We start from the raw sequence: 17392 nt of genomic DNA on the forward strand, positions 1-17392 counted from the left end.
GCATCTCTACTAAAAATACAAAAATTAGCCAGATGTGGTAGCAGGCGCCTGTAATCCTAGCTACTCGGGAGGCTGAGGCAGGAGAATTGCTAGAACCCGGGAGGTGGAGCTTGCAGTGAGCCGAGATCGCGCCAGTACACTCCAGCCTGGGCGACAGAGCAAGACTCCGTCGCAGGGGGCAAGTGGGGAAGAAGAGATGAGTGCTTGCCAGCAGTTAGGGATGGGGGTTGAGAAGGGTGATGGGTGTGGCTATCAAAGGGTGACAGAACCAATCCTTGTGTGTATACACACACACACACACACACACACACACACACACATATATATATATATATATATTTTTTTTTTTTTTGAGACACAGTCTCACTCCATCACCCAGGCTGGAGTGCAGTGGCATGATCTCAGCTCACTGCAACCTCTGTCTTCTGGGTTCAAACAATTCTCATGCCTCAGCCCCTTGAGTAGCTGGGACTACAGGCACGTGCCACCACGCCTGGCTAATTTTTGTACTTTTAGTAGAGATGGGGTTTCACCATGTTGGCCGGGCTGGTCTTGAACTCCTGACCTCAGGTGATGCGCCCATCTCAGCCTCCCAAAGTGCTAGGATTACAGGTGTGAGCCACTGTGCCCGGCCCTGTTTTGTATTTTGATTGTATCAAGGTCAATGTCTCGGTTATGGTAGTATACAACAAGATGTTAACATTGGGGCAAACTGGATCAAGGGTACACTAGATGTCTCTGTTTTATTTCTTATAATTGCATGTGAATCTACAATTATCTCAAAAGAAAACATTTTAATTAAAAAAGTTTTTTACATACACAAAACAACAATAGAGACAAATATGGAATCCTCTAGGAGAGGGTCATCAGGGTGGAGAGTAGTCTGGAAATGATGCCATGGAGAAATGATCGAAGGGCCTGGGAGGTGGGGTATCACCTGCAAAAGAGAAGACTTAAGGAGAATTCTTGGACAGTTGCCATGTGGAAGAATAATTAAATTGGAACCAGTGGGTGTGGCCAGGCACAGTAGCTCACAACTGTAATCCCAGCACTATGGGAGGCGGAGGTGGGAGGATTGCTTGAGCCCAAGAGTTTGAGACCAGCCTGGCCAACATGGCAAGAACCCATCTCTACAGAAACAATTAGCCATGTATGGTGGCATACACCTGTGATCCCAGGTACTTGGGAGGCTGAGGCGGGAGGATTGCTTGAGCCCAGACCAGAAGGTCAAGGCTGCAGTAAGCCATGATCACACCACTGCACTCCAGCCTGGGCAACAGAGCAAGGCCCTGTCTGAAAAAAAAAAAAAAATAGTGGGTAGCACTCACAAAGGGATTTCCTCTAAATATATGGAAGAGGTCAGGCATGGTGGCTCATGTCTGGAATCCCAACACTTCGAGAGGCCAAGGCAGGAGGATTGCTTGAGCCCAGGAGTTGGAGACCAGTCTGTGCAACACAGTGAGACATCATCTCTACAAAAAAAATTAAAAAATGAGGTAGGAGGATTGTTTGAGCAAGGAGGTTGAGGCTGCAATGAGCTGTGATGGCGCCACTGCACTCCTGCCTGGGTGACAAAGCAAGACCCTGCCTCAAAAAAAAAAAAATTAAATATATGGAAGAACTTTCCATGATACCTCTACATTCGGACAAAGTTGTTTCCAGGGCATGTACTTAGTAAGGGGCAAGGCGAAGGTAAGAACAAGACAGTTGTTCAATTAAACAGAATTAATCCAGCATTTTGCAATTTTCTTCTCAGTGGGGCTGGGGGGAGGTAGGAAGGACGTTGGGGGAAGGGACCAGGGCATGCTTCAGGTGTGCAAATTGCTACACACAATGAGAAGGTGGGCTGTGTGTCCCAACTTCAGGGAAGGTGCTCGTTAGCTGGGTAAATGCTGCGCTCTCAGCATTTACTCAGCAGGGTTTGTATTTAGAGGAAGCTCTTATTCAAGCCAGAATTCACAGCTCCCGTGGGTCTCACTCCATCAGCAGGGCCCCAGTGAGAGCTGAGAGGAATTCGGGAAGATTGTGATGGGGACAACAGCAAGATGCTGGCAAGGGATTTTAAGTGGGCATCTTTGCCCTTCTGAAGGCTGTGGCAGTCCCTGGAATAATTCCAGATGAACAGGCATATTAGGAAAATTACTATTATTATGCATTACAAGGTTACAAAGAATACATGTGTCCTTTTATAGCATCATACAAAAAATGTCTTAGAACAAGGTGTGGAGAGTTTTTCTGAGCTCTCCTGCTTCCCAGCCTGGTCTGTGTGTTCTCACAGATTTCCTCAGAACCCATTTTCCATTCGTTGACCACAGACGAGGATGCACATGGAAGCTGCTTATGATTTCTGCCAGGGCTGGAACGAGGGCAGGATTTCTTCATGGATTTATACAGATAGTTTCTGCTTTCTTTGGGGGTGGGAGGTGGACTGTATTAGTACTGAAGCATGCAAAGAAGCTGAAATGTTTTATAAGTCCTATCCTGCACGTGTCAAAATGGCTTGTGATGTGCTGCCAAGGACACCCTCAAGAAAGTAAAAAGACAGCTCACAGAATGGAAGAAGATATTTGCAAATCACATATCTGATAAGGAACTTCTATCCACAATATGTAGAGGATTCTTACAACTCAATAATAAAAAGACAAATACTCAATTAAAAAATGGGCAAAGGATTTGAATAGACATCACTCAGAAGTTGTTATACAAATGGCCAATAATTAACACATGACAAGATGCCCAGAGTCATTATCCATCAGGGAAATAGAAATCAAAACCATCATGAAGTACAATTTCACACCTGCTAGGATGGTCATAATCCAAAAACAATAACAAGTGTTGGTGAAGATGCAGGGAAATTGGAACACTGCTGGTTGGTGAGAATGGAAAACGGTGCAGCCACTTTGGAAAACCGTGGAAATTTCTCCAAAGGTTAAACACAGAGGTAAGCCTGGTGTGGTGGCTCACACTTGTAATCCCAGTGCTTTAGGAGGCCGAGGTAGGAGCCAGGAGTTCGAGACCAGCTTGAACAAGATAGTGAGACCTCATCTCTATAAAAAAGTTTTCTAAAAAAAATTGTAGAGTTAGCATGTGACCCAGAAATCCTGCTCCTAGGTATATGCTCAAAAACCTACGTCCACACATTGCATGATTCCATTTGTATGAAATGTCCAGAATAGGCAAATCTACAGAGATGGTAGACTTATGGTTACCTAGAGCTGGGGATGTTGGGAAGGAGGGAGAGTGGTTTCTAATGGGTACTGATTGATTTTTGCACTGGAGCGTGGGGTGATGAAAATTTTATATAACTCATTATGGCCATAGCTGCACAACGCTGTGGATATACTAAAAACTTTCATTGAATCGTACACTCTAAATGGGTGAATTGTATGGTATGTGAATGATAGCTCAATAAAGCTGTTATTAAAAAAGAGAAAACCTTTGGGTATAAGCCCAGTAATGGGATTGCTGGGTGGAATGTTATTTCTGTTATAAGGTCTTTGAGGAATTGCCACACTGTCTTCCACAATGGTTGAACTAATTTCCACTCCCACTAACAGTGTATAAATGTTTCTTTTCCTCCACAGCCTCGCCACCATCTGTTATTTTTTGACTTTTTAATAATAGCCATTCTGACTGGTGTGAGATGGTATCTAGTTGTGGTTTTGATTTGCATTTCTCTAATGATCAGTGATGTTGAGGCTTTTCTTTCATATGATTGTTGGCCACATGTATGTCTTCTTTTGAAGAGTGTCTGTTCATGTCCTTTGCCCACTTTTTAATGGGGCTGTTTGTTGTTTTCTTGTAAATTTAAATTATTTATAGATGCTGGATATTAGACCTTTGTCAGATGCATAGTTTGCAAAAATTTTCTCCCATTCTGTAGGTTGTTTGTTCACTCTGTTGACACATACATGTGTATGTTCATTGCAGCACTATTCACAATAGCCAAGACATGAAATCAATCTAAATGCTCATCAATGGTAGATTGAATAAAGAAAATGTGGTACATACACACCATGGAATACTATGCAGCCATAAAAAAGAATGAGATCATGTCCTTTGCAGGAACATGGATGGAGCTGGAGGCCATTATTCTTAGCAAACAAATGCAGAAACAGAAAACCAAATACCCCATGTTCTTACTCATAAGTGGGAGCTAAATGATGAGAACACATGGACACATGGAGGGGAACAACACACACTGCGGCCTATCAGAGGGTGAAGGGTGGGAGGAAGGAGAGGATCAGGAAAAATAACTAATGGGTACTAGCCTTAATGCCTGGGTGATGAAATAATCTATACAACAACCCCCCATGACAGAAGTTTACCTATGTAACAAACCTGCACATATACCCCTGAATTTAAATGAAAAACAACAGATTGTATTCCATAAATATATACAATTATTATTTGTCAATTAAAAATAAAGTTTAAAAATAATATTGCAATTGAAAAAAGAAAAACCTCCAAGTCTGTGACAGCGTCCGGTGCATTCTATCTTTTAGAAAACAATGACCCAGGTGCGGTGGCTCAGGCCTGTAATCCTAGCACTTGGAGAGGCTGAGGCGGGCGGGTCGCTTGAACTCGGGAATTCGACAGCAGCCTGACCAACATAGTGAAACCCCGTCTCTACTAAAAATACAAAAAACAAACAAAAAAAATTAGCCGGACATGGTGAGGTGCGTGCCTGTAATCCCAGCTACTCTGAAGGCTGAGGTGGGAGGATCGCTTGAGCCCCGAGAAGCAGAGGTTGTAGTGAGCCTAGAGCAGAGATCGCGCCACTGCACTCCAGCCTGGGCGATAGCGACAGACTTTGTCTCAAAAAAGATAAAAAATAAGAATAATGGTATTACCCTCAGTGGTAACACTATTTTCTTTTAATATTTGTGTCCAAATTCGTGAAGTGCCTAAGATCCGAGTGAGGACCCCTTTGAGTTCATGGCATTTTCAAAGGTCAGGCAGGCAGCGTACTTGGAGTCTATCTTCCAGACAAAATTTGTTGCTGGTGCCTCCCTGTGCCTTGTCAAGGTCACGGCGAAAGCCAGGACGAGCTCGCCTCCGGCACAGGGCTCAGGGGGGGCCGTGCGCTTGGCAACCAGGGATGAAGCATCCGTTCATCCCAATGCCGGGTGAAAACTATTAATACGTCTGTATTGAGTCGGGAATAGAACATTTCCATCCAACCGATGCTTTGAAAGAGTTTTTACCCTGCTCGAATGCTTCAAGTTGTTTTGAGAAAAAAGAAATTGGACCTCCTAATGGTGGTCAGGCTAGAGGGATGGCCAAAACAAAAACAAAAAACAAAAAACCCAATTCCTGTTCCCGTGTTCGGCGTCTCCCGGCTGCGGGCGGGCGCTGCCTGGAGGGGGCAGCAGGGGGCACCCTCCCCGCTCCTGCCCCGCCGCCCTCCCCGGCCCCCTCCCCGCCCCTCGCTCGCCCTGACGTCCCAAGCCCCCGCCTCTTTCTCTCCGGCCTTCAAAGGGCGCTGGGGGCCTTGGGGCCTGAGCTTCAGGCTGCAGCCTAGGGGAACTGCCGTCTTCGGCCCGCCGCGGGGCCCCCGGTGCGCTCCGTTCCCTTGATTTCCGCAGCGTCCCGCGCTTCAGGAGCAGGTGCCGGGACCGCCTGCGCGGCTGCTCTAACTTGTGCCTCCTAGCGGATCGCAGCCGCTGGCCACTCGCGCAGGGGAAGGGCGCGCAGGCGGGCACATGGAGAGCGGCGGTGGGAATACTTCGGCGGGGGCCCTCGGGGCGGCAAGCGAGTCCCCTCAGTGCCCGCCGCCGCCGGGGGTGGAGGGCGCGGCCGGGCCGGCGGAGCCCGACGGGGCGGCGGAGGGCGCGGCAGGCGGCAGCGGCGAGGGCGAGAGTGGGGGCGGGCCGCGGCGGGCTCTGCGGGCAGTATAGGTGCGCAGTGAGAGCTCCCAGGGCGGCGCGGCCGGCGGCCCGGAGGCTGGGGCGCGGCAGTGCCTGCTGCGGGCCTGCGAGGCCGAGGGCGCTCACCTCACCTCCGTGCCCTTCGGGGAGCTGGACTTCGGGGAGACGGCCGTGCTCGACGCCTTCTACGACGCAGGTGAGAGCGGCTTCGTCCCCACCTCAGTCCCAGTTCACCTACCCTCACACGAGCCAGGGCACCCGCCCCGCCCCCTCGTCCTTCTCCCCCGTCCCCCTCCCCCTCGTCCCCCTCCCCTCCCCCAGTCCCCCTCCACTTATTCCGCTCCCCTTATCCTCCTCCCCCAGTCCCCCCTCCCGCAGGCCCCCCTCCCCTTAGTCCCCTCTCCCCTTATTCCCCCCTCCCGCAGGCCCCCCTCCCCTTAGTCCCCTCTCCCCTTAGTCTCCCTCCCGCAGGCCCCCCTCCCGCAGGCCCCCCTCCCCTTAGTCCCCCTCCCCTTCCCCTAGTCCCCTTCCTCTCATCCCCCTCCCCTTAGCCCCCCTCCTATCCTCTCACCCCCTGATCCGTCCAACAGGACCGTCCTGCCTTTGGGGGAGGGTAGAGTCGTTAACGTTGTGCCCTTTTACAGATAAGAAAATAGAGGCCACGGGCATTTAGACTCTTTGATTCTTCAGGCATCTTAAACATCAGATAACCCAAGAAACAGCCTGTAACCCAGACCCTACCAAGCCCCCCTTCTCCCAAGTTATCCAACTTTTGCTTTCTCATTCCTGGCAGGTCTCTTACGGCCGTGGGTCCCAACGCAGGCTACATATTAGAATCACCTGGGGAGCTTTTAAAACTCTGCTTGCCCAGATCGGACCCCAGACCAATGACATAAGCACCGAGGCCTTAGAAGTGTCATCCTTCCCAGGCGATTCCATTTTGCAGCCAGGAGTGGAAATCGGTGTCTTACATGTGTGTGTGTTGCCTCTACTTAGAAATACCCAGTGTTCTTTTGCACACTTCAATTCTCGTCCCCAAAACACTGACGGTGGAGTGTAAGCCACCACCCTGTGTTGACGTATATTTTATCCCATAATGCACAGCATTCACGGGTTCGGGGGCACCTTTGCTGGAGTGGGACTCTAGGTCTCTAAACTCACTATAATAAATGTGCCTGAGAATCCAGCCTTAAGAAGCGTACTTTGGATTGGCAAGAGTTTCTCTCGGTGTGGAATGAATTGTTGCTTGACGTTTTTTCCCTTACAGCACCTTTGGTGACAAACCTCTGTCACCTGGGTGACGTTCAGAAGCATTATATGTGAGACAGTAATTACCTGGGAGTCCTTGTGCCTCAGTTTCTGGTCAAAGGGAGTAACAGTGCCTACCCTAAACCTAAAAGCTGATGAGATAGGATATGGGAAGTTGCTGTGCTGTAATAGTAAGCTAGGATGATTAGGATTCAGCCTCTGCTGGAGGCAGCGCAGATCTGTTTTTCTTGCAGAGCAAATTCTCCCCAGCTGGAAGGGCGGGGGAGGGGGGGAGTCAGGCTTGTTTAAACAAGTGGCAGCTGGACCCATTGAAAGCACTCTCCTGACATTTCTGACCACACTGAGTATACTCTTAAGCACAACATCTTTTTAGAAAAGTCGTTCAGGAGTCCACTTCACCTAGAACCACTCCGTTTTCTCAACTTGTATTCATTCTGCTCCAAAATTGGAGTTTGAACAGACTCTTCTCTGAACTGTTAAATGTTCCTTTTGCTATGAGGCACAACACTCTCCTTCCTGCTGGTGCCACCTCTGAAAGATTTGTGTGCGGTGGCTTTTGCTTTTCCTGGGGCGGAGTGTGTGTGCACGGGGGGCCCTTCTAACAGGCCGACTGTGAAGATGCAGACGTCAAATCTCAGGCTTTCAATTCTGGAGCCACACAACAGACACGTCACCTTGGCTCACTCTGGCCTGGGTGGCCTAGAATGTTGGGCTGTACCATGAGCTCCCTTTGGTTAACCTTGTCCTGGTCTTGAGTAAATCATTTCTCAGTGCATTAGAATTGCTTTCAGAGGTTTGAAAAAGTACATACACAGTAAGTGGGTTCCTGGGCTAAACAGATGAGCACCTCCACTGTCTTCTGGATTCGTCCTCCATCACTCACTGCTTTTTGATGTTTCCACCAAAAAGATACAGAGCTCTCACTTTGGCTTCTTTGTAAAAATTCTAAAACCACTCTGTCCAATTTGGTAGCCACTCTCACTTTGGCTTCTTTGTAAAAATTCTAAAACCACTCTGTCCAATTTGGTAGCCACTAGCCACAGGTGGCTCTTGACAGTTAAACTGATTAGAATACGGTAAAAATGGTAAGTTCCTTAGTTGCACTAGTGGCATTTAAGGCGCTCAATAGGCCAGGTGCAGTGGCTCACGCCTGTAATCCCAGCACTTTGGAAGGCCAAGGCGAGAGGATTGCTTGAGTACAGGAGTTCAAGACCAATCCTGAGAAAAAAAAAGCAGGATGTGGTGGCACCCATGTGCCTGTGGTCCCAGCTACCTGGGAGGTGGAGGCAGGACGATCACTTAAGCCCGGGAGGTCGATGCTGCGGTGACCTGTGTTTATGCCACTGCACTCCAGCCTGGGTGACAGATCGAGACCCTGTCTCGAAATAAACGAATAAATGCATGCTCCCTAGGCACAAGTAACTCCCAGGTGGGACAGTGAAGTTACAGAACTCTTTCCTCATCTCAGAAGGTCCTATTGAACAATGCTGTTCTGGAAAAAGGCTTGTGGGGGAGGGGAACTGTTGAACGGCCCAAGTATTTATTTTTAACTTTAAGTTCTGGGATACATGTGCTGAACGTGCAGGTTTGTTACATAGGTATACATGTGCCATGGTGGTTTGCTGCACCAATCAACCTGTCATCTAGGTTTTAAGCATGCATTAGGTATTTGTCCTAATGCTCTCCCTCCCCTCCCACTCCCCACAGGCCCCGGGGTGTGTGTGTGTGATGTTCCCCTCCCTGTGTCCATGTGTTCTCATTGTTCAGCTCCCACTTATGAGTGAGAACATGTAGTGTTTGGTTTTCTGTTCCTCTGTTAGTTTGCTGAGGATGATGTTTCCAGCTTCATCCATGTCCCTGCAAAGGACATGAACTCATCCTTTTCATGGCTGCATAGTATTCCATTGTGTATATGTGCCACATTTTCTTTATCCAGTCTTATCATTGATGGGCATTTGGGTTGGTTCCAAGTCTTTGCTATTGTAAATAGTGCTGCAGTAAACATACATTTGCCTGTGTCTTTATAGTAGAATGAATTCTAACCCTTTGGGTATATACCAGTAATGGGATGGCTGGGTCAAATGGTATTTCTGGTTCTAGATCCTTGAGGAATCGCCACACTGTCTTTCACAATGGTTGAACTAATTCACACTCCCACCAACAGTGTAAAAGCATTCCTATTTCTCCACATCCTCTCTAGCACCTGTTGTTTCCTGACTTTTTAATGATTGCCATTCTAACTGGCGTGAGATGGTATCTCATTGTGGTTTTGATTTGCATTTCTCTAATGACTAGTATTGATGGGTTTTTTTTCACGTTTGTTTGCCACATAAATGTCTTCTTTTGAAAAGTGTCTGTTCATATCCTTTGCCCACTTTTTGATGGGGTTGTTTTATTCTTGTACATTTGTTTAAGTTCCTTGTAGATTCTGGATATTAAACCTTTGTCAGATCGATAGATTACAAAAACGTTCTCCCATTCTGGAGGTTGCCTGTTCACTCTGATGATGGTTTCTTCTGCTGTGCAGAAGCTCTTTAGTTTAATTAGATTTCCTTTGTCTATTTTGGCTTTTGTTGCCATTGCTTTTGGTGTTTAAGCCATGAAGTTATTGCCCATGCCTATGTCCTGAATGGTATTGCCTAGGTTTTCTTCTAGGATTTTTATGGTTTTAGGTGTTACGTTTAAGTCTTTAATCCATCTTGAGTTTTGTATAAGGTGTAAGAAAGGGGTCCAGTTTCAGTTTTCTGCATATGGCTAGCCAGTTTTCCCAGCACCATTTATTAAATAGGGAATCCTTTCCCTATTGCTTGTTTTTGTCAGGTTTGTCAAAGATCAGATGGTTGTAGATGTGTGGCGTTATTTCTGAGGCCTCTGTTCTGTTCCATTGGTCTATATTCCTTGGTATTTTATTCTCTTAGTGGCAATTGTGAATGGGAGTTCACTCATGATTTGGCTCTGTGTTTGTCTTTTATTGGTGCATAGGAATGCTTGTGATTTTTGCACATTGATTTTGTATCCTGAGACTTTGCTGAAGTTGTTTATCAGCTTAAGGAGTTTTTGGGCTGAGACCGTGGGGTTTTCTAAATATACAATCATGTTGTCTACAAACAGACGATTTGACTTCCTCTCTTCCTAATTGAATACCCTTTATTTCCTTCTCCTGCCTGATTGCCCTGGCCAGAACTTCCAACACTATGTTGAATAGGAGTGGCGAGAGAGGGCATCCCTGTCTTGTGCCAGTTTTCAAAGGGAATGCTTCCAGCTTTTGCCCATTCAGTATGATATTGGCTGTGGGTTTGTCAGATAGCTCTTATTATTTTGAGATATGTCCCATCAATACCTAATTTATTGAGAGTTTTTAGCATGAAGCGGTGTTGAATTTTATCGAAGGCCTTTTCTGCATCTATTGAGATAATTGTGGTTTTTGTAATTGGTTCTGTTTATGTGATCGGTTATGTTTGTTGATTTGCATATGTTGAACCAGCCTTGCATTCAGGGATGAAGCCCACTTGATCATGGTGGATAAGTTTTTGATGTGCTGCTGGATTCGGTTTGCCAGTATTTTATTGAGGATTTTCACATCGATGTTCATCCTGAAATTTTCTTTTTTTGTTGTGTCTCTGCCAGGTTTTGGAATCAGGATAATGCTGGCCTCTTTTTCTGTTGTTTGGAATAGTTTCAGAAGGAATGGTACCAGCTCCTCTTTGTACCTCTGGTAGAATTCGGCTGTGAATCCGTCTAGGATTTTTTTAGTTGGTAGGCTATTACTGCCTCAATTTCAGAACTTGTTATTGGTCTTTTCAGGGATTTGACTTCTTCCTGGTTTTGTCTTGGGAGGGTGTATGTGTCCAGGAATTTATCCATTTCTTCTAGATTTTCTAGTTTATTTGTGTAGACGTGTTTATAGTGTTCTCTGATGGTAGTTTGTATTTCCATGGGATCAGTGGTGATTGCCCCTTTATCATTTTCTATTGTGTCTATTTGATTCTTCTCTCTTTTCTTCTTTATTAGTCTAGGTAGTGGTCTATCAATTTTGTTGATCTTTTCAAAAAACCAGCCCCTGAATTCATTGATTTTTTTGAAGGTTTTTTCATGTCTCTATTTCCTTCAGTTCTGCTCCAATCTTAGTTATTTCTTGCCTTCTCCTAGCTTTTGAATGTGTTTGCTCTTGCTTCTCTAGTCCTTTTAATTGTGATGTTAGGGTGTCGATTTTAGATCTCTCCTGCTTTCTCTTGTGGGCATTTAGTGCTATACATTTCCCTCTAAACACTACTTTAGCTGTGTCCCAGAGATTCTGGTACATTGTATCTTTGTTCTCATTGATTTCAAAGAACATCATTATTTCTGCTTTAATTTCGTTATTTACCCAGTAGTCATTCAGGAGCAGATTGTTCAGTTTCCACGTAGTTGTGCAGTTTTGAGTGTGTTTCTTAATCCTGAGTTCTAATTTAATTGCACTGTGGTCTGAGAGGCTGTTATGATTTCTGTTCTTTTGCATTTGCTGAGGAGTGTGTTACTTCCATTTATGTGGTCGATTTTAGAATAAGTGCTCTGTGGCACTAAGAAGAATGTGTATTCTGTTGACTTGGGGTGGGGAGTTCTGTAGATATCTATCAGGTCTGCTTCGGCCCAAGTATGTTTTAGGGGCCATCATCTATGTGAAATTTAAGCACTACCTGTCTCCTGTTCTCACAGCAAGTCAAAGTCAGGTTTGACTGTGGTTTTCCATCTCCTTGTAGTGTTTCATGGGGTCATGTGTGAGTCTAAATCTTGGGGCTGTGTCACTAGCACATATAGTGGATTGGATGAGCTGCAGGAAAATGGCAGGCAGGCCTTGGACGTCAGCAAGAGCAAGTGGATGCTGTTGGAAAAGGAAAGTACCATGGGCTGAGAGGGGCAGGGCATGTCCCAGTTGTGTTTTCTAAATTATTTTTAAATATTTATTTTTAAATTTTTGTACATATATATAGATTATTTTTGAGACAGGGTCTCTGTTGCCCAGTCTAGAGTGCAGTGGCACGATCTTGGCACACTGCAGCCTCAACCTCCCAGACTTGAGCAATCCTCCTGCCTCAGCCTCCCAAAATTCTGGGATTACAGGTGTGAGTCACCACCCGTGGCGCATTTTGTTTATTTTTCGTAGAGATGAGCTCTCACTCTGTGAGATCTTATGGACTCGAATTCCTGGGCTCAAGTGATCCTCCCACCTCAGCCTCCCAAATTACTAGGATTACAGGTGTGAACCACCACCCCCGGTCCTTGTAGTTTTTAAAATTGTGACAAAATATGTATAACAAAATTTACTATTTTGGCCATTTTTAGTGTTCATTTCAGTGGCATTACATATATTCACACTGTTACGTGACCATCAACAATATCCATCTCCAGGCCGGGCACGGTGGCTCACACCTGTAATACCAGCACTTCGGGAGACTGAGGTGGGTGGATCACCTGAGCTCAAGAGTTTGAGACCAGCCTGGCCAACATGGCGAAACCCTGTTTCTACTAAAAATATAAAAATTAGCCAGGCGTGGTGGCATGCACCTGTAGTCTCAGCTACTCAGGAGACTGAGGCAGGAGAATCGCTTGAGCCCAGGAGGCAGAGGTTGCAGTGAGCCAAGATTGCGCCACTGCACTCCAGGCTGGGCAACAGAGCGAGACTCCATTTCAAAAAACAAAAACCAATATCCTGGCTGGGCGCGGTGGCTCATGCCTGTGATCCCAGCACTTTGGGAGGCCGAGGCGGGTGGATCACCTGAGGTCAGGAATTTGAGACCAGCCTGGCCAACATGGTGAAACCCTGTCTCTACTAAAAATACAAAAATTAGCCAGGCATGGTGGCGGGCACCTGTAATCTCAGCTACTCAGGAGGCTGAGCCAGGAGAATTGCTGGAACCCAGAAGGCAGAGGTTGCAGTGAGCTGAGATCGTGCCATTGCACTCCAGCCCGGGCAGACAACAGCGAGACCCCATCTCAAACAAAACAAAACCCTAGAAACCAATATGCATCTCCAGAACTTTTTTTAAAATACTTTTTTAGAGCAGTTGTAGGTTCATAGCAAACTTGAGAAGAAAAGTGCAGAGTGTTCCCATCAACCCCTCTGCCCTCTCCCACAAACTCCCCTATCATGAGCTTCTTCCACCAGACTACGGCACTTGTGACAATTGATGAACTTACACATATGTTGACACATCATACTCACTTGAAATCTTTAGTTTACATTAGGGTTGAGTTTATATTAGTTGTTCTTTTTCTTTTTTTTTTTTTTTGAGACAAGATCTCACTCTCACCCAGGCTGGAGTGCAGTAGCGCGATCACGGCTCACCGCAGCCTTGACCTCCCTGGGCTCAAGTGATCCTTCCACCTCAGCCTCCCGAGTCGCTGGAACTTACAGGCATGCACCACCGTGCCCGGCTAATTTTGGTAGGCTTTTGTCAACTGCATCCTGTGTCTCCCTCCTAGAGGTTCTCAGTGTTTGTGAACATCTTAAAGACTTGAGGCAAGTTGCAGGAAGCAAAGAGACCTGTGTGACTTTGTCTCATACTTTCTCAAATGTTTTGACTGTGGAAACTATCCTCCTGGGATGCTGTAATTGAATACACTTATTGTAGTAGGAAGTCTTAAAATGACATTGGGACTGATAGAATACAATGCTTTTATCTTCAGGGAGTACACCGTTTTGTTTACTCTTAGAATAGTTAGGTGGTTAGTTGTGTAAGTGACAGCCTCTACCTAGATGCTAATTAGCAGCATTCTTGAGTTAGCTATTAACTGCTTAAATGGCAAGAACAGCTTCTGAGGCACAAGTGATCTTCCCATACCTGTTGTGTCTGGCTTTGCATAACTTCACTCTTCTCTGAACCTCATTTAAATGTTACTTTCCTGACCCAGGGGTCCTGCTTCTGATTTTTGTTTTTTCCTTCTGTTACATGCACAGTGACCTTAAAAGTTGTGAAGTATTGCAACCCATACTAGGATGTTTTCATATTTCCTGAACATTGATAGGAAAACTATAAGACTAGGCCGGGTGCAGTGGCTCACGTCTGTAATCCCAGGGCTTTGGGAGGCCAAGGCAGGGGGATCATTGTGGCTGAGGCCACCACTTCCTCAGCACAAACGATGAGCTGCTGGCAAGTGTCATCATGAAACATGCCATTGCCTCCCGGGGCCTGAAACTACAGACATCTTCATCTGGCTTTCGGTGGAATTTTGAATAGACCATTGCAGGACAATTTGTTACAGTCCTTGTGTTTCCTTTTTATTGTTAATACGGTTGTTACATTTACGGAGAAAAAGAGCTTTTATAGAACATAAAGCACTTTTTTGTGTGTTACTTTCAACTAATGTTCTGTTTGTTTTGAAGACAATTCATCTTAAATTGATATAGAGAGCCTAGAGTACAATTAAAAGTATAATTTTGTCCAATTGCCAATTAATCAGGAGTTAAAAGCCCTTGAGCAGCGAATGGGCCAGACCCTGCAGTCAGAGGAAAACAGGGACCTTCTGTGTCATATAAATGAAGACCTTTCCCACTGAAGGGAAAAACTCATAAAAAATGAATAGGCATTATTGTCACATTATCCACATCATTTAATTTTGTCTTCTCTCTTGTAAAATTTGCCACAGAACAAATGGATGACATTGGATGTACGTGTACTACTACTGGTGACTTAACTATCAGCATGATTTAGGGATTCCTCTATAGCTGGGCATATCTTTTCCTTTGATGCTTTGAAAATTAAGGCAGAGTCGATCACCTCTCCTCAGTCATAATCATTTGCATTTTAGTCTTCTCTCATTGTGGGGCCTTAAATTTAGCAAGGATGTTATTTCCCAGTTCAAGGAGAAACAGTCCCTGTCAGAATGCAGTTGTACATTTGCATAGAAATAAGTTGATTTTAACAACTGTTCACAAGCACAACGAAAACTTTGGGCAAAGTGAGTTGTCATCTTTTACTATGGTATGAATGTGACCACAATCTTATTATAGTTGCAAATGTAATTTATATTCTTCCTTAAACAGTTAAGTCTCTTGTCTGTCATTACACTCTGTTATATAATCAAGAATAGTCTTATCTTTCCAGTGTCGTACAGGCTACAGTGGCTTCCCTTATCTTCTCAGCACTTGAAGAATATTGGTGAGTTTAATAATTTTTGAAAAAAGTCCTAAATGATGGCATAAACATAGAAGGACTGATATACATACCATTGTCCTTCATTTTCAGATAGCATCCTACAGATAATGTTGCTATCAGTATGTGCAGGGAGAATTTAAAAGGCCCACAAAGATGACAGGCAGTTGTGTCCAGTTGCATACAAATGACAACTGATTTTACTTTGTCTCTAAACTCATAATGACAGTCACCCTTCTCTTCCTCTCCAAGGTTTACCTACAGTGAACCATGGAGTTCTCTAGTGGTTATGGGCCATGTTGTTCTTCCTGCTACTGTTTGGCCCCAGCTTCTTTGCATCCATTAAATTTGGGTTCTTATGAAAGCTGACAATGTGTCTTGCCTTGTAGCATTCAGGGGCTTCTTTTGGCTACCCTGTCTAAAGTAATTTTATTTTACCTGCAGTACGGCAGCTGTTTATGTATTCTTTACTCACCCATCCTGCACACATTAGCACACATTCTGTACTCAAGGGAATAAAAAGGTGACTCACTGCTAATAGAATTCTGGGAATTCATTTGTAGAGAGTCTACCTGAAGCTTAAAACTTATTAGAACTGTGGCCAGGCATGGTGGCTCATGCCTGTAATCCCAGTGCTTTGGGAAGCCAAGGCATCAGGATTGCTTGAAACCAGGAGTTTGAGACCAACTTGGGCAACACAGCTAGATCCTGCTTCTACCAAAGAATAAAGAATTAGCTGGCCATGGTGATACATGCTTGTAGTCCCAGCTACTTGGGAGGCTGAGTCAGGAGCATTGCTTTAGCCCAGGAGATCAAAGCTGCAAAGATCACGCCACTGCACTCTGGACTGAGTGACAGAGTGAGACCAGGCCTCGAAAAAAAATATATATATATATATATATATATATATATAAAGCCTTACTTAGGGCTTAAAAAACACTTCTATGTTATCCTAATTTTTGCCATCGTCATCCTCATTATCATCAACATCACAGACACCAATGGAGCAATTGCTTTTTAGGGGGAAGGCACTGAACTAAGGCATTACCAGAATCAGCTCATACCATAATCTTCCTTATGAAAAAATATAAAAAGTGAGAGAGGTATGATGAGGAAATTCATAATTAGAACACATAAATATCTTTCTTGGAGTTATAAAAATGGGTAAACATGTGAGTCAAAACTACAGAAGACTGGTAAGTGACCTTTTAGAGTTGTTACAAATACAAATAAAAAATTACTAATGGAACCAAATATTTCACTTCACTACATCACAATTTTCTTTTTTAAGGTGCATATAATGGTAATATTTTCTTCATGGGTTTGTAAAAGACAAAAGAATTCATATATTTAATATGTTTATAATATTTCCTGGTACATAGTAAATAATAAACATTTAGTAATTGTTGGGTTTTTTGCTCATTTAGTTGAAAGGTCAGAGCTACAATGATACAGTTATCTTTGAGATATCTAAAAAACACTAATCATAATTTGCTCTAAGTAATATATTTTAAGTGATATTAATTACTAATTACTTTTCACTAATTTATTAGTTTGGTAGATACTTTTGAGTGCCTATGATAAAGACTTAAAGCTTAAGTACAGATTTTTTTCTAAAAAATGTATTTGCTCTATATTTCCCCATATGATGTGGCTTATTTTCACTGTAATTAACCCCATCGTATCTAGAGAATTGTGTGTAATTTTGATAATACCTCGTTAAGTAAATGTTACACTGGTCATATCAGCAACAATTGTCACCTTACAAGAAAGGTTAAAAGACTATTGAAAACTTTGCATAATTATCAGTCATCAGCAGGACTTAAATTATTTAGGATCTAAAATATCTTTATTTTAGAAAAGTGCATGACTGAAATAATCTGAGTTTCTACCATTCTGATTTATTTTGTTGGAAACAAAGAATGAACTACATGTGAGTGAATTTGAATGGAGAATAACTTTAAGTTGTATTAGAATGTAGAGGAGCTTCACGTTTCCTTATAAATCCCAGTTCTGCTGACAGCATCAAACACTTTGGTAAATAATATTGAACCAAATGTCTGTTTATGTGGAATGAAAAAGTATAATACCACAAAGAGAGATCATAAAAATAGAGAACAT

The sequence above is a fragment of the Gorilla gorilla genome, chromosome 4, assembly GCF_029281585.2.
Source record: "Gorilla gorilla gorilla isolate KB3781 chromosome 4, NHGRI_mGorGor1-v2.1_pri, whole genome shotgun sequence".
NCBI lineage: Eukaryota > Metazoa > Chordata > Mammalia > Primates > Hominidae > Gorilla > Gorilla gorilla.